We start from the raw sequence: 25,834 nt of genomic DNA on the forward strand, positions 1-25,834 counted from the left end.
CCAGGTAACACTAATATCTGGATGAGTTGAAGAATATAAAGAATTATTTTAAAATAGAGTAACCAAACCTTCCTCCCTTAATTTTGAATTGTAGGAATCTAATGACTTTGTTCTGTATAATATAACTCATTAGTTTCTTTTCTGTATTTCTCCAATATATCATGTCTTAAAGGTCCTCCAACAAATATATTTACATCAAATAACTAAAAGATAATTTTTTTCTGTCAATACTAAAACATTAGCATCTACTGTCCTGAGTATCATTGTTTCTTGTGCCATTTAATGATATTAATATTGTGTGCTACCCGATACTACATTTCGACCTAACTTCTTTACTTTCAACTCCAAATACGTTTTCAAGTGATATATATAAAATACTATTATATATATATATATATATTTGATTCGGTTATTTTATAATGTTCTTGACTATTGCCAACTTCAGAAGTTTTATTTAATTTGTAATCATACATTTTATCATTTTATTATCAAGTATACAATATTAAATTAAAATCTCTATCCAGTTTATCTCGACCCACTTGAACATCACCAATAGTATTAACAAGGTCACCAATAGTATTAACAAGGTCACCAATAATATGATCAAGGTCACCAGTAGTATTAACAAGGTCACCAATAGTATTAACAAGGTCACCAATAATATTAACAAGGTCACTAATAGTATTAACAAGGTCGCCAATAATGTTATCAAGGTCACCAATAATATTAACAAGGTCACCAATAATATTAACAAGGTCACCAATAATATTAACAAGGTCACCAATAATATTAACGAGGTCTTTAGCTGTATATACTTTGCTTAATATTAGAAACTGCTAGCTTTTATCTCCTTCAGTAGCTTTTGTTGAAATTTTGTACTTCGCCATCTTTTAAACGCATTTTAGAACTTAAATCATAGATTGTCCTCATTGGCTGATATGAACCTTATTATGTATGTCCTCTTCAACATTTCGTTTGACTTTTTCAAAGTCTATCTACCTCTTTAATTGTGAAATGCCATTATTGATAACTGTCAGTCTATCTTCCAACATTTTAAACCAACTTTAAAGTTCTCAACTAACTTTTTAATATCTTCCTCAGCATATTTCTATCATCGTTTAATTATATCTGCAACTGCTGAAGTAGCGATTATAACATGCTATATTTTTCGAGGGACTTCATATTTGTTTGGTTGATGCATAACTTAACATCAGAGACAGGTGGACAAGACCTAATCTTTTTATAAAGTATAAACTTTGAACACTTTATACTGGCTACAAAAATACATGGGTCACTAACCCGCTGTCCTCACAAAAAGGTTTACCTACCCATCCTCCTTGTAACACAAGTAGAAAGCTCCCCCCCCCCCCCGTGTTGTGAATAAAATTAATGCAGTTAGCCAATCAGTCACTAAATATAGTAGATCAGAGCTTCTAAGTGGTTATGTTGGATTGGTGGTGAAATTTGGAGAATAAAATAAAGAAAAGTGCAAAATTGAAACAATAAGTATAGTGAGTCAAATGGAGATAAAAACAGGAGGAAAGTGTGTATCTGAAAGGGATATGTAGCTTACGATAAAGGAATTAAAGAAGATAAAAGCAACAATGAGAGAAATGAGAACTGGAAGTTTGGTTTGGTGACCTTACCGTGGACAAATATATGGGGACAGGCCCCATAGGTCCAAAGACAGTCCGAATGTATGTATGTATGTATGTATGTATGAAAGTAGGCAATTCGACCAATCTATCTTTATGTCATTATTTCAGCCCAATTGTTTTCTGGCTGCTGAAAAATATTAAATACTCAAGTCATATATATATATATATATATATATATATATATATATATATATAGTAATGACAATGATACTAATAATTTTTATGATAAATGTGCCGTGACATATTTATTTCTCCTCGTGGCTGACCATTATATCAGAATATATCATTACAATACAGTTAGATGATTGTTTGTAGGGCTGGTTCATTGGTGTATCGATGGACTCTTTGCCCAATTGATTTTCAAAGCACAGTATTGATCTTTGAGTATAGTGCTCAGTAATGTAATATTCATGTTCGAGGTCATTATAAAAGCAAAAACCATCATGGTATTCATTTGGGAGGATGAAGAAAATATTGAATCGTGTGTTTGATATCTCCGTTTAAATATATCAACGTGAGAGTCTTTGAAATTTTTTATCCTAACTTTGACTGTATGGCTAGCTAAAAGTTCTCACCTAACCCCACTACTTATTCACATAGCATAATAAAAATACATTTAGCCTTTAAATAGCTGAAAGACTCAAGACCGATTTAAATTCATTATCTGCTATTGAATAGGCAAAGCAGACTTCAAAGAAATGAGTGTTACGTTGCATGCTGTACAATGACCATATGATGAAATTGCATCTATTGCATTGATAGTGACGTCATTGTAATCATTTATCACTACGTACTTCTATGCCTTGACTTCATTCACGGTTTCCGTTATTGAGTAAAGTCTCTTTGCCAAGTCAGACTACCATTAAAGGACAAGGTTCAGTAAGGCCGGATTTTGGCCCTCTATTTGATTTAGATGAAATTTGAACAGATAATAGAGGTCCTTCTTTCGTCCATGCATATGTAATTGATTCTTATCCAAGACTGCCATTGATAAAAGGCGTCCACTAAAAAGCCAGCGTGTTTCTCATTCGCTTTGGTACTTATTTATTTGGATTATGAACATTAAGGTTAATCAAATAAATTTAAGCAGACCGCCCATACTTATATGGTTGGTTTCTAATGTCTAAACGCTTTCTTTGTATATGCAATGCGGTGTCACATATATATATATATATATATATATATATATATATATATATATATATATATATATATATATATATATATATATATATATATATGCTCGATGAGTTTTAATTACGCTATGTGATTGAATATAATTAGATGAGAAGGTTTAGTTATTAGCTAGCCTGAAATCCAAAGTTAGGATCAAAAGTTTAAATTTATCTCATGTTGATATCTTTAAAAGGAGAGATCAAATACACGATTCAATAATTTCTTCATCCTACCCAATGAATAACACAAGTTTTGTTGCTTTTCTAATTACCTTGAATATGAATATTACATTATTGAGCAAAATAATCAAAATCAAATTATATATATACTTGTTAGCCTCGAAAATTTCAACATCACGTACATGAACTTAATTGTAGCAACACAATTCGTTATAAATGTTATTGACATCTGTATATTTGAATGATCCCAACCTGGTATCGCATCAGCCACTACGACTATCTGCTGTTCCGCAACAACATCAAGAAAGTGGTGTGAAATTTAAGGACGAGTGTAAACACAGTTAAAAAAATTGCTGCACTTTTCTGGCTCAATCGAGTTGCGGTGGGAACTCAAAGCGGTCTCGCCGGTTGACCCACAAAGACCACAGAAAGCTAAAGACCGTGATTTCAAAAGATCTTAAATATGACATGTACGTGAAATGTCATGAGCAATGACATGAATTTACAGACGAGGTACATTTTATTCTCTCGAAGAAACATTGCATGGGAGTACATCTTTGCGCCACAGTAAGTTTATCTCCAATGGATACCAAGCGGTGGTTTCATCCTGCTATAATTACCTGCTGCAGTTGCACTTCTGTGAACGTGCATTACGAAACTTACCTAAATTTGACTTCGGTGGTGATTCCGTATACGCTGGAAGAACTTGTAATTCCTTTCACACAAATGCCCTACTTAGTGATAGCAAAGACAGACGTTCGTTAGTTGGCGCCAGATGGTCGCGTCTTGGCTTCCCCGGAATATCAAATCGGCTGAGATCGTGAGTACATCTACTGATCGTACTGGGTCAGTAGGACGACATCGTCCGCCTTCTAGCTCTCCCGGGCACATTTTATTATTGTATGGTCTCGTAAATGTGGCACAGTTCTATGAATTTCAGCAGGTTAGACGATTAGGCGTGTGTCAGCTCAATTACCCCATGTTCAAGAAGGCATTGACTCTACCAGAGACATCACTGAGAAAAAGCAAGAGACATCGGTTTGGTCACAAGAGGCACTGATAGATTCGCGGAAGACGTTGCGAATCTTCCACTTGAAGGCACTTGTGTGCAACCCATGTACACATCGATTTTGCCACCAAAACCTAAGAATGTTACTGAGAAGGCACATAAGTTACATTTTGAAAATCCTTTAGAGTTTTCCGCTAAAGTACCCACAAACTGGAATGATTTTTTTTAATCACAAGTCAGAGGCTTCTGTGAAAAGTGAATCAAAGATATTTACTGACTAATATAGTTAAATCCTATTTTTTGCTTAAGTTTTGTAGAATGGGCTGAGTTCTATATATATATATATATATATATATATATATATATATATATATATATTTGTACATATATCTGCTACTATCTGCTACAATATGTATTGAATTTGAGTAAATATTTGCCAGCAGCATATACTGATTTAAATTCTGTTGTATCACCTGTTTCAATATTAATTGATTTAACTGGTCTAGCTGTTTTGTTGGTGATAGCCAGCTCTTCTGCGTATTATATGTTCACGCTGTGTTATCGCCTGCAGATTTTCAAGTCGATTCTCTTTTCTATCAGTGTTGATGTGATCAATGGCCAATAAAACATCTATCTCACCACTGAGGCATTCGTAGATAAATATGTGCGCGAGATAACCCTTTATTTTTTCGCTCCTGGTTTTCCAAAACTAAATCGCATATAACAACTAATAATGAAATGCCCAGCATGTTTTAAGACGGCAGTTCTTAATGACACTGGTTATGTTAAGCTTCGTAGTTAATATATACTGGATGCTTCTTGAACTTACCATTGTCAATATGTTTTGAGTCTTGACTCATTATAATATTTCCTTTTCTTTAATTTTTTTAAATATATCTCTCGATGTATTCTCGTGTGTCTTTTATATTCACCTCATAGGACGCATTGGTTATCTCAAACTACTTTTTTCAACGCTCTGTATGTTTTTCCGCAATATGGCATGCACAATTCTCTTTTCCCTTTCACCACAATCCCACCTATCAAACATGGTCTGACTTCAGTACCTTCACATCTGATACCAGATAAATGAACAGCACAATAATAACCGCCGCAATTTTTTCCACATGGTGTTGTTGATTCTATCCTGAGCCTTCGACAAGTATTTTTTGCTTCTGTCATATTATATTATTGTATACGGTCCAATTAAAGAAATTACCTTTCCTAAGTATATAATAATTAATAATTATTCTGTTCCATAACAGCTGATGGAACAGTATTTTAGTCTAACCGTGATAAACCAGCTTTCCCAAGGTCGAAATTTGCACAGACAAATTTAAGAAATCAAATAAATATATTATTTAAAGCGAGCTAAACTGAGAGATGATCAAAAATAAAAGAAAAGCTTTAACAAATTTTCTGAACAAGAACGAAAAAGATTATCGGCGATTGAATCACAGCACATTTCGATTTCGACAGATTAACCACTTATATCTGTCTGATGAACTTTTGGCGTGCTGACATCAAAACAGTCCATGCTGAATCGTTCTGGGACGTGGTAGATAAATTTGCCATATGGCTTGTCGTGACAACCAATCTGCAATGACAACAATTATGACACCTGATGCATCGGCGAGTTTGGTAATCACTGCTGTACCTCTCCAATATCTCCTTGGACTAAAACAAATAGACTCCATTATGTAATTATCGGACAAATAATTGCCGGGGGGGGGGGGCGGGGCTATGCCCCTTACGGCTAGCTTACCACTCATCGCCGATCTTATCAACCAATTCATGAGTGATTCTCGCATGCTTTTATTCGTTATCGACTTGTACGTGGGAATCAAAGTGGCATCTGCGATATGTCGTTGTTGCAGATTTTATATGCGACATCATGAGTATGGCAAGCTTGATCAATTGCATTTACGAAAATTCGTCTGGGTTCGGTTGATTGTTTTCGTTAAATATAACATCAAGTCATGTTCCAGGACCACAATAAGTATATGTCGTTACTGATAATTTTCGGAGTCTCTCGGCAATATCGCGGTCGGCAATGATCTTATTGCTGATCTCAGAGTAATGCGACGCCACTAACTTATACTTTTGTATGTCGCATCACACACACACTTACATGTGAGCGCTAGCCTGTTATTTTTCAAAGTGGTATACACTCATGATTATAAAGACTGCTATATCTGTACAATATGAACGTGATTGACTTTTCAACGGCACGTGAGTAGGCACCGGTCAAGGATCATCCAGTATGACCAAAATTCCATTTGAGTTATTATAATTGGTCCGTTTGGGTCTAGTAAAACTCAGTTTTTGCTTAACCTGATAATGGGCTGTCTTAAATGGGAAAAACGTTATCTAGTAGCGCCATCTGTGGATGACCAGAGATGCTATAATACTCTTAAGGAGTTTAATGAAAACACAGCGGCTGATGATGATGTTATTGAATGAATCACAGACATCGTTCAAACACCGTCCGTCGATGATCTTAACGAGGATATGAACAATCCAGTGGTTTATGCTGATGTCGTGATTGACGAACAAGCAAATCCGGCCAGATTATTTTCAATGGTCAGACATAAAAACACATATGTCATTTGCATTACACAGCGGTACACTCAGATTCCCAAAGTGATCAGATATAATTGTAACCGTCTGGTTTTCTTGACGTGTTGACACCCACACATGCTGAAAAATATTCATCATCCTTGGTGTCTCAGCGACATGGACATAAATAAGTTTATAAACTTCTTTGCACATGCTCAGAATAATCCGCACGGATTCATCACGATAAGTATTCATTGTTCAGCAACACGCTATCGAATTGGTCTTGATAAAATCTTTTATTAAAGAATACATTTATTGTATAATGAATCAGTAGTGTATGGGGACGATTCAGCGACAAGGGGACTTTCACGTTAAAATAGGGGGGTTGTCCTTTGGCGACAATGGGAATTTAATATGGGGAAATTTTTATGGTTTTTGGCGACAAGGGGAATTTAACATGGGGAGCACAGGATATGCATAATAGCGACAAGGAGAATTTAACATGGGGAATACAGGACCGGCACTATAGCGACAAGGGGGAATTTAACATGGGGAAATTGAACATGGTGGGACTGTATAGCGTCAAGGGAAATTGAACATGGGAGATGGATAGAACACAGACAATAGACAACAGACATTTTTTTTACAAAGAAATTAGGCAAGAAAGTTAATTTCTTTTCGAGACCTATGAATGGAACTGAAAACGGCCATTGGTTTCTTCTTCTTCTTCTTCTTCTTCTTCTTCTTCTATTTCATCCACTTCTTCCACCAAGTTCTCACTTTTTCCATCATTCCTTTCTTCTTCTTCTTCTTCTTCTTCTTCTCTGGCATCCAGTCAGGATGGCCTAATCTCGGAACTTCTCCTGGACTTTCATCTAATTGTTATTGATCCTCTCAAACTCTTCCTTTTTCTTGTTGTTTTCTCGTTCTTTTCTCTCTTTTGTCCAGTTGTCTTTGATCTTCTTAACTTCTTCTCTCATCACTTTCGTCATCTGTTCTTCAGCTTTCTTCACCTGACTTACTCCCCACTTTATGAATGACCACTGACTCCATGTCAAAATGTTTTCCAGGAAGCCCCTGACTCTTGTGAGATGATCTATGGCCTCCTTCAGTGAACCACTCTCACATAGGGAGGATGAATCAAGCCTCTGAACCTCTTTTCCTTCTCTTCCATCATCCCTTGTATCAACTCTTTTGCTTCCTTTAGACTATTAGCATAGTCCAGACACTTTTCTAACTTAATTTCTTTCTCTATCTTTTCCATTACAAACGTAACGTCCACTATCCAATAATAAATGCCTATCAAATGATTCAACAGCTCCGTCGCAGCCACCATCTTCCTTGTCTTTATTCCGTAGAATGGCGCGAACGACGAACGCTATGAGTTCTTATATGAAAAGCACGGACGTGAAGGAAAACATACCCTACTTTTCTCTTCTCATATTATCTACTATCCACACTAACGTAATGAGACAGCAAAAAACTTAGCCATAATCTACTATCCACACGCACATACACACGAAGCACTAAAATCAAACACAAAATATACTATCCAAATACCCCGAAGCAGCAAAAACAAAGCCATAATCTACTATCCACACGCGTAAAGCAGCAAAAACATAACCATAATCTACTATCAACACACACACACGCTAAGCAGCAAATAAACAAAAACAAAACCCAAACATTCCATCCACACTGAAGGGAAGGTTTAATAACCAAACACTCTACTATTCACAGATACATACTTTACAACTTACAAACCCCAATAATCCACTATCCACACAAACGTACTTGATCGCTTGCAAAACACACACACACACACACACACACACACAAAATCATATCAGGAAATGAGTCAGTGTTTATTTTTTTCACACTACTCCACATTTACACATTGGCAAATTCAATAGTTTTTCTTTTCTAGAGTTTTGGTTAGCCCTGAAAAGGGCTGTTTTTTTAACTCCAGATGCACCGATCTAATGCTGGCATCTCCCTGGCCTTGCACCGCAGACACATCTAAGTCTCCAATCGTTTTCCCAGTTTACTCTTGTAGCTGGGAGCGCAGAGGGAGGATGATTCGCTTCAGCACCCCAATCCTCTGTCTCTGGAATATTGTAGGCCCTCCTCTCTCTTCTTCTATTCCGCACTCTTCGATGCTGAATTTGCGGTGCCACTATTAGTTGTAGCATCCTTACTGGTATTGGTTGTGGTGCTGGTAGAGGATGCGGCGCTGGTAATGGTTGTGGTGCAGCCATTGCCTGTACAGGTTCCATCAGCAAGGGCTTCACCTCACACACAGGTTTTACCATTACGTGAGGCAGGATTCCTTTTTTCTTTTCCTCTTTTTCTTCCTTAATCTTCTTTTCTACCTCTTCCTCTATTCTTGTTGCCTCTTCTACAGCTTCCATGGCCAGCTCGTCCAGGATGCGCCTGGCATATTCCAGGTGCATCTGGAGTTCCAAAATCTTTGTAAGTCTGGTGTTCGTTCTGTAGTGTTGATTAATCAACAAGGGTAGTCAGACTGCCGAGCGGTTTCGTATTTATATGAAAAGCACGGACTTGAAGGAAAACATCCCATAAGACCCTAAACTTATATTACCTAGATCATTACCGAAAAATGCGCGGACCTAAAAGAAACACTCACTCACTTTTTACTACCCATCACTATTTTCAAGATTTTTGATTAACCACTTAAAGAAAATGCTTATACACGCACTTTTTAGCCGAGATAAAGAATTCATGTGCTTATAAACGTACTTCTAATTTTTTCTAACCTATCATAGGCAATGGATTGTTATTTCTTTTCTAGAGTATGGGGTAGCCCTAAAAAGGGCTGCTTTTTTGTGTGAACAAGGAGCTATGGCAATATTTTAGATTGCGGCCTCCTCTGACGACAGGCTTTCTCACAGGATACGGTCTGCTTCTTCGGAAAGAGAAGGAGAACTCTTTGGTGTCGATACGACAGTCGACAAAGCCTCTGTCAGGTTCAGATTGCTGCTGCTGTTGTTATTGCTGCTCTCTCTGTTCTCTCTGCTGTTTCTGAAGTCTGTACTTCTCCGTCCATTCTTCTTTCTCCTTGTTAATTTCTACTCTGAAGAGCTCTTCTATCAGGTCTTCAGTGACTTTTAACATTCTAACATTCTCTATCTCTTCCGGCTTCGGTATCAGACTTTGTCTGACACGATGCAAATTCACGTAGGCTTCGTTCAACTTGGCTAATCTTGAGCACATCTTCGTAGGAGGATGAGTCGACAATGGATGGTCAGACTGGAGACTGCCCCGTTTTTATGGTCAAAGCGCGGACGTGAAGGAAAACATCCCCCACACGTTTTTCGATATAACATTAAACATTTTTTTCAAATAACGAACATTTTCTTCAAACAACACTCTATTTTAAACAGGGCTGACAACGTTGTGAATGAAATTGTGATTTTCACTGTTGGAAGTCATTGGGCCATTGATGGACACTACGTTTCCTAGCTAGAGACAAAAGATAAGCATAATGGTCACAAAACCATCGATCTACTTTCTCATCGATTCTAGAAGAATGACGATCAAAATAAGTCACTAAATGTTCTAAAGAATATCCCAGACTGCGATGATGCAGAAAATACACACAATATTGTCCACACACCAAGGAATCTGTGCCTTGTAATTTCACATTACTGAATCGTGTGGTCTGAGCATTTCTTCTCATAAAGTCAATGATATCGTCTTCCAAAGGGGCAATCCATACGAATCGAAATATTCCATACATCCTTCTTGAGGAAAGTAGAAGGCTACCCAGTGGGTTCCAGGGAGATGACTGTCGTCCGTGTTGATCACATAAGCTTAATGGTCTTGAGGTTTGCGATGAGGGAGTTCATCTTTAGCACATTCGACAGGATTCCAAGAAGCAGTGTTGGAACTGTGGTTCAAAAGATAATAAAGTTCCCAGGCATCCATGTTTGTGTTGTTTTTTTCTTCAGAGGTAATAATAAGTGATCAATTCGATCCTGATTTTCTCATGGAAAATGTCTGACAAGTAAAGGGTTACGAGCTGCGACTTCGGATCCTGGTTCACGAGAGATTCGATGAGACGGATCTCCAGAGGCGTTAATGGAGGGGAAGAATATTTACGCAAGCCTTTAAACCACTGATCAAACACGAATTATATCTCGATGAGACTCCAAGCTTCGTCCAGATACTCGTCCAATTTTTCTTCTTGACTCAACATCAGACATTTATCGTGTTGAATTTGACTGGGATGATCGTTTTGACATTAATAGCAATCTTTCTTGATCAGTTCCTTAATTTTATCTCCCAGGACTGAAGCAAAACAGGAGACTAAAAGAACTTCTTGTTCTGGCCATCGGGACTTCATCATGACGGCTTCTTCGTCTTTGTCTTGGGATTCTTCTTTCACGGTCTCCTCAAATTCCATGTCCAAAGTTTCTCCACTAGGTAAAGAGGAATAACAGTCTTCCATGGTTTCTAATAGTCTAGAATGACTTCCCTCAAACTGTTGATTTCTATCGTATTGTCAAATTCGGCATACAGGATGACGTTCACCGTATTCTCTGCGCGTAGGTTTTCTGCAAACTGAATTTCCACACGAATCTTGCCTGATTTTATAGGGTGGAAATGTCCCTCGTCGCTGCCTTGGTTTGGAGTGAAATCAAAAGCCCACAAAGCATAGCCTCCTGCATAATCGTAGTACGTAATGCCGTGACTGGTGTTGGTCCCTAACTGTCCCGTGGCTTCGTACAGGGACAAGTACGATCTCAAGTAATTCTTCTCGTCACCAAACAGGCGATCAGAAACCAGCACTTCGTTGTCGGGAGTAACCTCTTGCGGGCACGTCCAATGCTTCGATGGTAAGATTGGTTGTACGCTTGCACCAGGTGAGGTAAGATGTCGATGTACTTCAGAGTGTGGTGATGGGTAAAATATTTCCACATGCGTTCTTTCAAAGTGCGTTGAAAACGTTCCACGATGCTGGCTTTGGTTTGAGGATTCTCGGTGGTACAAAAAATGGAAAGCTTGGTTCAGAAATTCGGTACCTTTGTCCGTTTGCCATCGAAGAGGGCGACGACCATTTTGTTTCAACACCCGCTGCAGGGCTCGCACTAACATGTTGCTCGATTTGGAAGTCAATGGCACGACCCAGGCAAACATTTGTAGACACGATTGTAACTTGCCAAATAAGAGACATCGGCTAAATCGGCTTGATGATCGATCTTTTCCATTTGGGTGCGATTTCTGGAAAACTTGCGTCGAATGGGTTTGTGTAAAGTGTAGGTAGCTTGTTCTTGTAACCATCGTTGCACTTGAGGTAAACGGAGACTTTTCAGTCGAGTTTTGGCAGCACGATACAATTTTTGAACTCCTCCGTAACACCTTTTCCATTTTTTTGTTTGTTAATAAGTGACCCACTCTTAGCCAATGCTACTTTGAATGGGGCGAAAGGGTGGCTTGGAAACTGTTTTACGTGTCCGATGAGCCACGGGAGTAGAAGTCGAAGCTAGTGGTGGAGGTGGTAATGGAATGGCTGTGATCTTCTTTTCTTTTTTCACTTCTGGTTTCCCTTCTTTCTTTTTCACTTCTGTCGAAGGAGGAGTGGACATCATCTTTTTAACCCAAGCTTTCATTTTTTCTCGTTGGGGTGTCGGGGAAAGGGTCAACAAGGATGCTGCAATCTTACTAGAAATGGGAGCTGCTGACGGTGTTTGAAAAACTTCTCGTATCTCTTCTTCCTCACGTCTTCGTGGGGTAGCGTCTCTGGTGACCCCTGGGGATGGTAGTAGTGGTGGTGTTGGTGGTGTGGGGGATGGAATTTTCATCAAAGTCTTAAAATCTTTCAGAGTGGGGAGAGCTGTTTCGTCTAAAGCTTTTTGGTGAAAGAGTTGCAGTCGTTGCAAGAGTTGACCGTACTTTTGCGATTTCTGTTTCGGACAGATCGTGGCGATCCATCAAGGACTGCAATTCATGTTGTAACTGGGACGTCTCGGTCAAATTGGTATTGGGAGGCAAGTGCGGGATCCTCAGTTCTTTCCAACGATGGTATTCTATCCATCGTTTGTAAGGCACTTAAGCTAGTTTTCGTCCCTCCACTGGATGTCAATTGTTACCTCTGAGATCTTGGGACTTCAGTGGTCCTTTTTATCTTGCTCCGACGAGACCTCCCAACATGGTTCCCAAGACTCCTTTCAGCAAAGGTCCTAACAAGAGGGGTAAAATTCCTCCACGTTGGACCAACATCTTCTTCTTTTGACGAATGGGGGATTTCCTTTTGAACCATTTGGCGAAGAACGTGACGACGTTTGCCCTAGCATTGTTTCTGGTGTTTGTACAAAGGGATCGGCACTTTAAAATGTTCAAACAACATTCGCACACGGTATTGATGACCTCTTTGGAGGCGGTTTGAATGAGTTTTTTTCGCAGAGGTGGAGAAGCTTTGGACAGGAAAGATAACATGTCCCCATGTTTGACTAAACGAGGAGGCAGTCCTTTCCTTTTCTTTCCTTTGGGTTTAGAAGAAGGATATTTTCTGGAGGGTGACATCTTTGCTTGTTGGTTCCGTGACATTCACCGAAAATACACTAACGTCGATGTCTAAGCACACGTGCTTTTATCTTTTTTTTGTTGGAGTATCGCTTTGTCATAAAGGTGACAATGTGTTTTCCAAAATCGCCAATTAATCCTCCCCATTTGTAACTCCTCTTTTTCTTTGAACGACTGTGTCTTTTCTTAGGGTAACGTCAATGCTTGGCGAAGCGCTTTGTCGGATGACGAGCCTCTCTTTGCCTCTTTCTTTTTTGACGATAATGACGGTGTGCACTTCTTTGAGGTGACATCTTCTTGGCAGTTCAGGACCACAAAAAAACCACTTATACCTCTAGTTTGTCGCAACCCTTTGTTATACTGGAACCCGTCGCCACTGATTGTCTTTACGTAGAATCAACTTGAGGACAGGCAACACACGTCGTGCAGGGGTTCACAACGGACTAAATCGAGTGAGCTCTTGCTTGGACAAATCCAGTAAACTCTGTAACATGCCCGATCTCTCTTGAACTTTGATTTTGGGAGCAGGTACTTTGTGAGTAGCTGTCACTGGCACTAAAGAGGAGGGTCCCTGCACTGGAGAAGTTCTTGCAGACACGGGTGTCCATGGTGTCATCAACGGAGAAGTCGATGAACCTGACGCTACCGGAGATGCGGTCACCGTCGTTGCAGGCCGAGGTTTGCGAATGTAAGGTTACGTCCTGGCTGAAGTGCCTCTCTTGCAACTAGTTTTATGTGGGCTTTTCTTTTTTCGGAGGACCTCCCTGTTTCTTTTTCTGGGAGCTTTTCTTTTTCCGGGATTGTGACCTGGTCTTGACACCGTTGCTCTTTTTCTTCTTGGGGCTTCGTTTGACTTTTTTCTTGGGGAGAACTTTGGGAGCATTAGGATCCCATCTTAAGAGGGAGCGAATGATAACACCTCCTAGAGATGAGACTGAAGGGACGTCATGTTGAAACTGCGTGAGACAGACGAAAAGTGTCTGAGGTTTTATAGATTTTTTGGGGGGGTTACGTCGAGGACGGAGACGTGAACAAGACACGCCCTCCGTCTTGGCACCAGTGGTGAAACAAATGGGTACGAAATCGCAAATAATCGGGATAGTAGGTTTCAAATCGACGAGTAAATAGGCGTGTGGAGTTTGAGTGGCATCGTCGTACGCCTGAGTCAGCCAAGGCGTTCCTAACTGTTTGGTTAAGACTTGCACTTGCGATTTATCTCGAGGGCTTTTAAACAAGACCACGTAATGAGTATTGAGATTAATGGTGCGATGGGCTTTACTTTGTTGAAACAAATTTTGAGTGATGTAAATGACACTGGCATTACGATGATGACCTTTGCGCTTAAACCAAAGTTTAATTTCTTCTTCGTCTTCTCCTGACCTATAGCAGAAAATGACCAAATGGGTTTGAAGGGAGTCAGACACGATTCCGTCGTCTTCGTTAGGAATGCCTTCCACAAACAAGATGGAATCGCCTTGACTTTCTCGCAGTAGGCTGTATGCCGATTGCCACTCTTTGTAACACCACACGATTCGTTGAGGTGGACGATCGATCAAATGATGTTTATGTTCGATCAAACGTTTGACAAATTCGGTTTTGCCTGAACCACTAGGTCCAGCAATGAGCATGTTAATGGGATGGCGAAGATACAAAGCCCCCCAACTGGCACGATCTAAGTGTTCGTCGATGACTTTGAAAGTGGAAGAAGAGGGAGCAGAGACAGCAGAGATAACCATAGTGTCAGGAATGTCACTGTGACACGAAAAGATACCAGACAAGAGTTTTTATACTTTTTCAGGACACGTTTACTGATGTTTTAAAAATGAACACGAAATACTAAAATACATAAAAGCCAAAGGCTTAAGTACAACGATAAAATGCACATCAAAACGATCAACGTGGAATAGAAACAAGTTTCTGTGCAACATGTTTTGGGTAATATTCTGACAAGTTCAATAAGGTGTAATGTCACACAAGTGTCCTCCCGAAAGGGTATTTCAGGAATATCCATGACAGTACTGTCCTGAATGACGGGTTCTTCTGGTACTGTCACTAACACAGGTTGAAAAGTGACTTGTTTCTTTGGACGTTGAAAAGAGGATCACAACTCTCGAGCATACTGGGCCACTTCTTTGGTCCAAGCCTCAAAACCCCATTTTTTCCAGGCACGTACATCTTTCCAATGGGGGTGTAAGTCACAAGCTATACACACATCGTCATACACGTCTTCGGTAGCTAAAAGTTGACGAATCTTTTTTTCCTGTAGAGGCCAAGAATATCCAGATGAAAACGCAAGGCTTTGAGTAAAATGAGTCTCTCGTGAACATTTAAAGGCACCGCTTTCATGTTTAATTGGTTGGTAAGTACTGTTCGTAAAGAGTCCACAAGGAATCGGCTGGTAAACGAAATCCCAGAAAACAAGTCAATAAGACACACACCACGCGTCGACCCAAATTCAATGGATACAGTTGTCGTATTAAGCGATGGTAATTTTCCACGGTTTGAATATGGTCATTGAGTTCCTTCCACGGAATATGTTCAATCGCTTGTGATAAAAGTTGTGTCATGACAGCCTGTTTTTATACTCTCGTTTTTTTCGGAAGCAATAAGTCTACTTTCTAGCCAGAGATATTCGTTCTCCAGTAGGAAATTTAAATGTTGCGTACTGTAACCTACAGTTCAGAGTTCGTTCGGAAGTTTCCTCTTCCGCTAAGCAGATTCCACGTAAAAGGTGTTTGTAATCCTTTAACTCTTCTTCCTCAATTCGTTGCACTAGGTGAATCTCGAAGTAACCAAAATTATGAACACGTCGATCATTTGCGACTTCAAAGCGTTGAACAAGGTCTGACCACTGGAACAATTTCTTACGAATCAGTTCTCTTATACCATTCAGGTACCAGTGGTTCAAACACCTGTGACGTAACGGATGGAATTGTTCTTTTCGTTTCACTTGTATTTTGACCAGTTCTCGGTAAATGCGTTCTCTCAATTCCACAGGGAAACCACGAATGTTCTCTTGCAAAGTATCCATGAATAGGTCATACTAAAAAACTTTTTTTTTTTGTCGGAGACAATAAGTGTACTGTCTAGTCAGAGATGGTTTTACTCCAGTAACAAATCTAAATCGTTCAGTCACTAACTTGCACATCATAGTTCGTTTAGAAGTTTCCTCTTTCACTAAGGTCACAGTCTGTAAAAGATGTTCGTATTCCTTTAACTCTTGTTCCTCTGAAATCTGTTGCAGTAAGTCTACCTGGTAGCAAATAGAATCATCAGTAACAATATAATCCTTGAACGACGGGATAGTTGATGAAGGTCTGTCCAATGAAACACTTTCAACTGAATCACTCCTTTTATAGCATGCAGGTACCAGTGCCTCAAACACCGGTGACGTAACGGATGCAATTGTTCTTTACGTTTGACTTGTATTTTGACCAGTTCTCGGTAAATCCGTTCTCTCAACTCCACAGGCAAACCACGAATGTTCTCTTGTAACGTATCCATTCAGGGATTGCAGATATAGTCCCACTAAAGGTAAATAGTGACAACTGGGAAACCATCGAGCATGTTCCAGGTAGGCTGAATCTTGTGGTTCCCAGTGTGAAGTGACACACCGCAACTGAAGCACTTGTCTTTATCCCCTTCGCCCAAGTAGAAAAATCCGGCTCTGGCTAATTCTTCCGGGGTTGGTCCTCCCAAATACTTAGGCCATTTTCTTTTGAACGATTGAAAACGATTTTCAATGTTGCAGTATTCAGACAAGCGCACAGGGAACGAATATTCGTCTTTCACAGTCTGTCGATGAGGGTAAGGTGACAGGAGTTTACTTAGGGTTGTATAACAGCCATAGGCTGGTAGATGTGAAGGTTGAAATCCACATTTACCATGAAAAACAGTAAAGTGTCCACGATAAGCAGCATCGCTTTCGCATCCATCAGGTTTGACACGCACAGCATCACGTTCCATGATAGGAGTAGTGGTACTAAAGTTCCCATGATGCTCTACGGCATCGCTAAGGTCACAGCGTACAGCATCGTTCCCATCGAAAGGCTCACAATCGCATTCCACTTCAGAGGTTCCAAACTTAAATTGTGCCTGTCTGAACTTCATTTCTGTTTCTCTGAAAGTATTCATCTTGTTCGCTTGGTCTTGGTAGTCACAATGAACTATTGATCTCGCCTATGATCCCTTTTTATACAAGTCACAATGAAGTCTCAAGCTTGTACATCGTTCCTTTTTTATGCCTTGTTATGTGTTCTGGTGAGTGGCTATCCTCTTACAACCAATGTTTTATACCGACATGTCCATACGGCAACGTAAAGTGATTGGGAAGTCTCACTCGCTTCTGGTACACGATTTGATAGACTTTTGCCAAGGGTCGACTGACGATGTGGTGAGTGGGTAAACGTACAATCGTATGCGGTTCACGGGTGGTCACTTTAAAGTTTTCATCCTCTCCAGACTGCAAGACTTCGTTCAATACGCCAAAGTTCACCAATCGACTGGTGCGATAATTCAGAGTCAATCCATTCACTTTACACTCCGTGTGTACTTCTCCTTGTTTGTCCATGTATTCGTAGCCGCAATTTTAGGACCGCCACTCGCGAAACTTAGAATCTTGTCGTCGGGGTGCTCGTCTGTACAGGCTCCTAAACGGTCTCCTTCGATGTTAGGGTGATGTAGACCCGGGCGATCAATGTAAATACAACTGTCCGTGTCAAAGTACAGGACGCGTTCCCCTAACAGTTCTAAAGTATCGTACAATTTTAAGCGAGCATGGGCTGTCACGTAAGCCGCAATTATGACATTTCCCAATGCATCGGCTTCTACAAAGTCCAGATCTTCGTAACTGACCAAGATCAAATCCTCGCGAACGACGTCCACGTGTTTCATGTATTTGGTTTTTTCGTGAATCATCTGGAAGTACCGGGAAGGTTCGGTCAAATATTCCGTCTTGGGTAAACACGGTCGTTGTGCCATTTTACCCCACAACCAATTTAACATCATTTTGGCAAACGATCGCCTGCCTTCCTTTTTCTCGATGTGGTCCAAAGTGATGCCTTCTTGTGCCCAGTATTTCTCTTTGAATGTCTTTTGGTCTTCGGAAGTGTGACACCAGGAAGGATATCCACTGGCTACTTGTTTCAGTTTCAAAAAGGCATCCATGTAGTCTGCGAAAATGCCTTTCTGACTGGGGTCACCCTTGTGGTATTGTGGTGTCTTTGGAAAGCGACCAATTTCGTACACTTCTAACAGTCGGTATCCCGTGTCCAGAGCTTTGAACAATTCCACGCTGACCCACGTGTTTTTCCTGGCTGTGCTGACAAGGGTGATCTTGGTTGCACGTTTCGGCACAAGTACGGCACAAGGGAAACATCAACTTGCCTTGACAATGGTGAGGTAACAGGGGATGGTACAAGTCCGTGGGTTGGCAAGACTTTACATTTAATCAAACCTTCGTATTGTCGAATGTGGCCCAAGTCAATTTGTTCCGTCAGCAATTGCGAGTGCCCTGCAGGAAAGCGACAATATTTGCACACGTAAGGATGCAGCGAACACACGTCCAAATATTTGATTTCTTCTCCTTTCTCTTCGTCGGCTTGGTACATCAAACAGGTAGCATTAGTCCTTCCCCCGTACAAACTATCCCTTGGGTTCAGTGGGTCCACCCACTGGTAACTTTCTACGAGGCGTTTAAACTCAGGATCGATTTTTAAACGGTGATCCTACTCGTGTTCCTACATTTCCACCACTTGGTATCCTTGCTGTTCTAACTTCAAGCGTCGCTGACAAGTGTCCTGGTACAACTCTTCCATGGTTCGTTGTAAAAACTGATTTTTAGTGTTACGATCAGGGTAGCAGACGGGACATCCGTGAAATAAGCAACCGTTAAACGCGTACACGATCTTGGGGTTTTCTAAGTCCCAGCCATCTACCGAATACGTTCCGATGGTCTTTTCTTCCCCTCCGTTGCAGGCATGCTGAATCCATTTGTCTTCCTTGTCGCACAAGTAATGTAACCAACGTAGGGCTTTGACCGAATACTGACGATTGACAAAGTTGGTCGTTTGAGGGCTAATGACAGCCAGGGTGTTTTCAGGCATGAAACGTTGCCGGTACACTAAGGAACACTCTTTGGCAATGGTGCAAGCTTCTTTCAAAGGATCGACCCCTCCGTGTTGCATGAACAGTTCTCGAAATTTTCCACAGCAACGCCGTAAAATGTCCACGTCGGAACGACAAAACTTTAACATTTCTTCCTGAATGTCGAAAGGGTCTGAGGCATGGGCCTGGTACCAAGCGTAGAAAGCTTCTCGTTGTTCGGTACGCATGTTGTCGGACTCGTAGTCTTTAGCCTCAGGCATTTGGGGTAGAACATTATGTTGATTGGCTTCTGTATTGAAAAAGTGAAGAAACTACCCTTAGCCATTTCTGTCATTCCAAACGTTTTAGGCATTCGACTCAAAGGCATGGTCAAGTAGCTCATTGAATCTTTAAACTGTACTTGTCCCACTTGCATGGAAATGAATTTGGCTCCGTTCAAAGTGACTTTAGGACGTTCGGCGCCTTGTTCCGTATAGTATCTGAGAAGAAACTGTTCATCGTATCCCGATAAATTGTGAGCCATCACTGTGGCATTGCGATGACAATCTCCATATCGGTCGATGTCCTCTTGGCTCCACGTCTTGTCGATGGGGTCTAAGACCCATCGGGCGAATTCGGCTAACGTGTTCGGTCACCGAAAGATTTTTTCACGTCCCCCAGGAATCTTGCTGCAGTGAGGGCAATAACTAAAAATAGGTTCTTGGATGCACTTCTCGCACGTTCGATGAGCCACGCAGAAATTAGGAATGTGAATGCCAGTCTCTTGCATGCTTTCAAAATCGAAGAAGATGAAATTCCCTTTCTTCTTGTGGTCCTCATTTTCCTCTTGTTGTGGTTGGTATTTTTGCATGTAGCATTTGTGTCGAAGTCCACGATTTGGTGACAAATGTGACATCGTTTCTTTCCTCGACATACGTGAAACTTGGCACTATTGGTACGTATGCCTTGTCCACAAGTAGGGCACAATCTCAGGAGTTGACATGCACTTTTCTGCTGTGAACCTTGCGTCTTCAAATGTTGTTGGTAACAGGCTGGACTGACAAAAGTGCGCTGACAAGTACGGCAATGCACTCGTTCTTGTCCTTCGTCCAGACAGGGTTGAGAGGCCAAACATCCTGAGCATTTCGATCCACAATGCTTGTGTTGCTCTCGATTGTTATAGCCATAGTCACATTTCTCACAGTAATAATTGTATCCCAGGAATGCAGTGATACTGGTAATGGTATCGAAATGTTCATCGTGATGATAGACATGAATGTATTTTCCATCCTTAAAGTCTTTCCATCAAAACAGCAGAGGTCCGCGCACTTCTTGACGGTGCACTTTCAAGGTGTAGCGTGGAGCTAGGACATCTTGCAATTTTTGCATTTCAGGAATGCCACAGGGTGTGTCTCTGGACAGGCCGGCTTGTTGCAACAGGAGTTCTGCTTCACTTCGTTGTTTGGCTCGGTCCGATTTTTGAATAGTTTTCCAGGCTCTTTTCTATTCTGCCTTGTCGTTCTTGTTGGCATAAGTTCGTTCCACCAGGATGGCACGGGCTAAACACATCTGGTCTTGAGGGTTGGTAATTTGGACGAGGCTCTTTTTGGTGGTGCGAAGGTCGTTCACCAATAACACCATTTTGCGTTGTCCGGTCGCTTGAGGATGAAACAAGTGGGTCATTAACAATGTGGCTTTTATATCGATGATGTCAAACTGGTCATTGGATTAATGCACGTGTTGCACGTTTTGAATCTTGTCGAACCGTCGTGTCTCAAGCGATCGTCTTCTTTGGCTTGAAATATTTAAACTTCACCCTGTAAGTGTAAGCCGTGTAAATTTTCTAGAGGAGCGCTTTTCCGTCTCTTGAATGTGATAGTACTCTTCAGGGTTGACTAAGGATGATGAACTTTGGTTAGGTACATACTCTCTGGGTCTGGATTCTGGTTCACTCATGTCATTTTCAAAATCACTGGTATGAATTTGGGCCAAGACTTCAGCGATGATACGAGGCGATAGATCACGTTTCTGCCGCTTACTTTCTTCTTCTTCTTCTTTCTTCTCGAATTGATTCGATGGTTTCATCTTGACTGCAAAAATTCAAATGACTACATGTGAAACACCATGGATCACTTTATATCCATGACAGACTAACGTATATATAAAGGGTGTGTGACTTGCCTTCCACTATTCATTTCACTCTCAAACTGCGCAGAACGATGGAAGAACCTACAGAGATCGAACTTTTCATCAGAGCTTTGTGAGGGGTCATTAGAAAATTTCTTCAGACAAGCCGACGGACTACTCACCCTCCTTTCGAGATAAAAGTCAAGATACTTGCTATATCTGTAAGAAGAAAGGGCATTGGTCTTCAGAGTGTCCAGACCGAAAAAAGGCAAAAGAGGGGTTAGAAGAGACAGACGTCAAGATACCTGTTATCACTGTCAAGAAAAAGGACATTGGTCTTCATAATGACCTAAGAAACAAGAGGAGCAAGAAGAAAAGGGGAGTTATGGGGAGGAAGAAGAGGAAGAACCTAGACATGTGAAGAAAGAGAAACAGGAGAATAAAAGAAGAAGGAAAGAAAGTGAGGATGAAAAGGAAGAAATAGTGTGAAAGTGAAAAAATTTAAAAACGAGAAAGAAGAAGTCTATGAACTTTTTTTAAGTGCTATGTTGTGTTGTGAATTGGATTGTAAAATTTATACCAGAATATACAGTCCATAAGACGTAAGTGTCTCTTGGTTTTGATTTTTAGAATAAGAATCTACACTCATGCACTCAACCATTCACACGTACCATAAGGGTAAAAAAGGGCCTTTTTGAGTTTTAATTGATGTTGGCAATTGAAATACTATCTCTTTTCGAGAGAAATGGGTGGCCCTGAAAAGGGCCTTTGGGGTATTTTTTGATTCGAACAATCAACTTTAGCTGTCTTAAGCCTTTGCCACGGCCAAAGCCTACTTCTGGACTGCGTACTGTTGATGATGATGATTTGGTAGAAATCACTAAGGGTGGTATGGTAGGTGTAGTCACAGGGTTGGATTGTTTAGCTCGGTCGTAATAAAGAAGTCTGATACATTTGTTTCAGACTTCTTAACTCAGCTAAAATGTCTTACAGTACCATAACGGTTTGACTTTCATACCCTTGTTTTTTTGCTACTTCTTCTTCTTGTTTTTTTCTCACCTCTTCTTCTTGCTATTGTTGCTGTAGGAGAAAAGCTTTTTCTGCTTCCTTTTGCTGCTGTATAAATTTCTCCAATTCTTCTTTCTGTCTCTGTTTAAAATTCTCCAAGTGTGATAAAGAAGGAAAAGGTGGCGAAGGTACTGGTTCCGGAACAAATTCTCTTGCGGTAAGAAAATCCCAATTTAAATTCACCTCTTCTGGAAGTAAGTCCGGGTTCTCTTGGGTAGTCAATGCTATTCCATCGCTTTTCGTTGCCACGGCCGCTGCACCCCAATTCATCGTCTTCTGAGTTTCCGTCATGTCTGAAAAGTGTCGCATGGATTGACTGCGCACAGACGCTAGCGATTCTATATAAGGAATGTGACGTCACAGACTGGTCTCTTCGGATTGGACGTGGGGTGACTGGATTTTGTAATGCGTGTTTGGATTGGTCAATGAACTCAATCCGTTTCGATCCTCTCTTTCCCTATAAATAACCGCAGTTCGCTAGACCGACGTGTAATCTTCTACTCCAGTCTCTTCAATACTGTTCCGGGCGGACTTACCGATGGAATAAGGTTAACATAATCCAAAGGCCCTTTTCAGGGTCATTCATAGGTCTCGAAAAGAAATTAACTTTCTTGCCTAATTTCTTTGTAAAATAAAATGTCTGTTGTCTATTGTCTGTGTTCTACCCATCTCCCATGTTCAATTTCCCTTGACGCTATACAGTCCCACCATGTTCAATTTCCCCATGTTAAATTCCCTTTGTCGCTATAGTGCCGGTCCTGTATTCCCCATGTTAAATTTTCCTTGTCGCTATAATGCATATCCTGTGCTCCCCATGTTAAATTCCCCTTGTCGATATATTCCATAAAAAATTTCCCCATGTTAAATTCCCATTGTCGTCAAAGGGCAACCCCCCTATTTTAACGTGAAAGTCCCCTTGTCGCTGAATCGCCCCCATACACTACTTGAATCAAGAACATATTAACGAGATGATCTCTGAGATTGAACAATTACTGCAAAATGGTCTCGCGGTTCAACTTGACACTGAAAAAAATCTAAGATGATTTTGAGTTGATACAGCAACGACGGGAAGAGGATAGATATACACTAGCGGTAGAGGGTAGATTTATCAAATTACGTCTGCGCAAAATGGGCTTGTCATTGGCTGATTTATACGAACAACATGAGATAGCGAAATGTGTTCCATTGGCAAGCGTCATTGAGAAAATACTACCAAAGCTGTCTCGACAATATGAAACTTGTGCGGCTGAAAGTGCTCGTGAGATACAGCGAACGAAACATTGTGCTCGATTCCACTACGATTCCTGAATCCACGGAATGACAACGTAATCGGTACCAAAGAAAAAAATGAACAGGAAAATTCTATGTTATTTTTGATGTTGTTAATCTTTGTCATGGAGTACCGTCATGGTCTATCATGTGCATACCAACTAACAATCAATCCGTCACCGCGTGTGTCCATACACTTCTCTCTTGGTCGTTTAGACGAAAATGTATCGGTGACAACGACGGATTACGACATCGTAAAAAATTAGTGAGCACAGACACAATAGGAGACCCGGTGGAACATCTGAAGAAAAGCTGTAAAGAACATATTCCTACTGAACCTGCCCTTTGGATGCTTGTCCAGACGCGGTATAGCTACCATCGACTGCGTCCCAGATTTACAGAAATCGTAAACGTGATATTGACAATGCGTGGCGATAAATGACTTCCACCACCTGTTGGATCGTTATTGTGTCGGAGAATATCTGGAGGACCTCTTATTTTCTATCATGCAGCATAAGCTGTGGAAATAGTCGTCAATCATTGCAATGTGATCCAGCTGCATTTTATCTACGTCCAACCCTTTGGGTTTGAACGTACTCAAATGGTCTTCAATGATCTTGAAAAAAGTCAGGAAATACATTTTTGTATTCTACTGCGCTTTTTACTATTCTATTTACTATCATCACCCCAGTAAATTACTGTTTCTGTCACAGATTTTTGAAAGAATTTGGCATCAGATTTTAGCGGGTTAAGATATTCTACTGTCGCCATGATTCTGAGTTTAAGATCATCGTTCGGGTATTCAGGTATAAACTGCTCATGCAGTATTCTCAGATCATCTTGTGCATTTGTTTGCACTTGAACAATTTTATCGATAATTATTTTATCAGAACCCCCCAAATACGTGTGTGCGCTTCACTTAATTTTGATTCGGCTATTTTGTCATCATCATAGAACAATACCGGATATTGTTTACGTTCAGTTGTAAATTCTCCAATGATATTACCGAATGTATCACGGTTTTCCCTAGTTATTCATTCCTGTATACATATTCAGATCGCACCGGTTGCTGTGGTCCAAAAACAGCTTGTACTAATATTGGTCACCCCAAAACAGTTCTGAATGACGAACTAATATGTCAACGGTGTAATCCCTCGTCGATATTTCAATGGCGGCACTCAACGTTGTTAGCGATCTTTGAACCTTTTCCTGTTATTGATTTAATTACATGCTAAAGTTCATCATTTATTTGTTCGATTTGATATGATTCTGCTGGAATGCCAACTACGTTCCATCAGTATTCCTATGCGCAAATACCAGTGAACTGTTACCGTATCATCCAACAAATGATTTTTCTCTGATATTTGGCCAACTATAATAAAGTTCAAATTGTGCCACTGCGATCTTAATTGACCAACCATTAGGCGCCTTTAGCGGAGTTGAAAAACAAATATCAAATTGCGGCTCTGCTGACATTGCTGATATCAGTGTGGTCATCGGTGGTGTTGTATTAGCGCTAATCTGCTCCATTTATGTGGGTATTTATGTGGTCATTATTATCTATACGGCAGATTCTAAATGTGGCGTTGGCAACGTCATCACGGTTATGCTTGTGTTTTTGTGTTACCAATAATAAATACCCCCAACTGATATTTCTCCGTCATTTAACCCCGCTGCCAGTATAGACTGTATATTTATAAAATCATACGTCGCCGCGTACAGTATTTCTGCGTGCTCAGGAAATGTTTTATGAGCACATGTAGATATTTTCTTCGCGATAATTTAAAGAATACCAGCAAGCCTACAACAGCAGCAACACCGATTCCAACCACGAGTAATGACACATGCGTCTATGATAATGTGCCGATTAACATCGTGGTTTCAGCGACCAGTGAGGAGACGAAGATATAACATCGTCGGCGACGCTGACACGTATGCGATATTGCCTTTGTTTGTCATGTGCTAGTCGACAATTTCTTCCAGTCATGCTTTTCTCGCAAATACTTGGTTGTACCAAAAGGACTGTGTGGCATTCATTAAGTTAAAATGCTAAGTTACCTACTGGGATATTTGCGCGACGAATTCATGGCACCACCAATACGTCGTTGCGGTTAATTTTATGTCTTCTGGATCCAGTAAGAATGTTTTCTCGTTATTTTATT

This window comes from Sinohyriopsis cumingii, chromosome 5 (genome assembly GCF_028554795.1).
Source record: "Sinohyriopsis cumingii isolate HCF-2022 chromosome 5, ASM2855479v2, whole genome shotgun sequence".
Lineage (NCBI taxonomy): Eukaryota > Metazoa > Mollusca > Bivalvia > Unionida > Unionidae > Sinohyriopsis > Sinohyriopsis cumingii.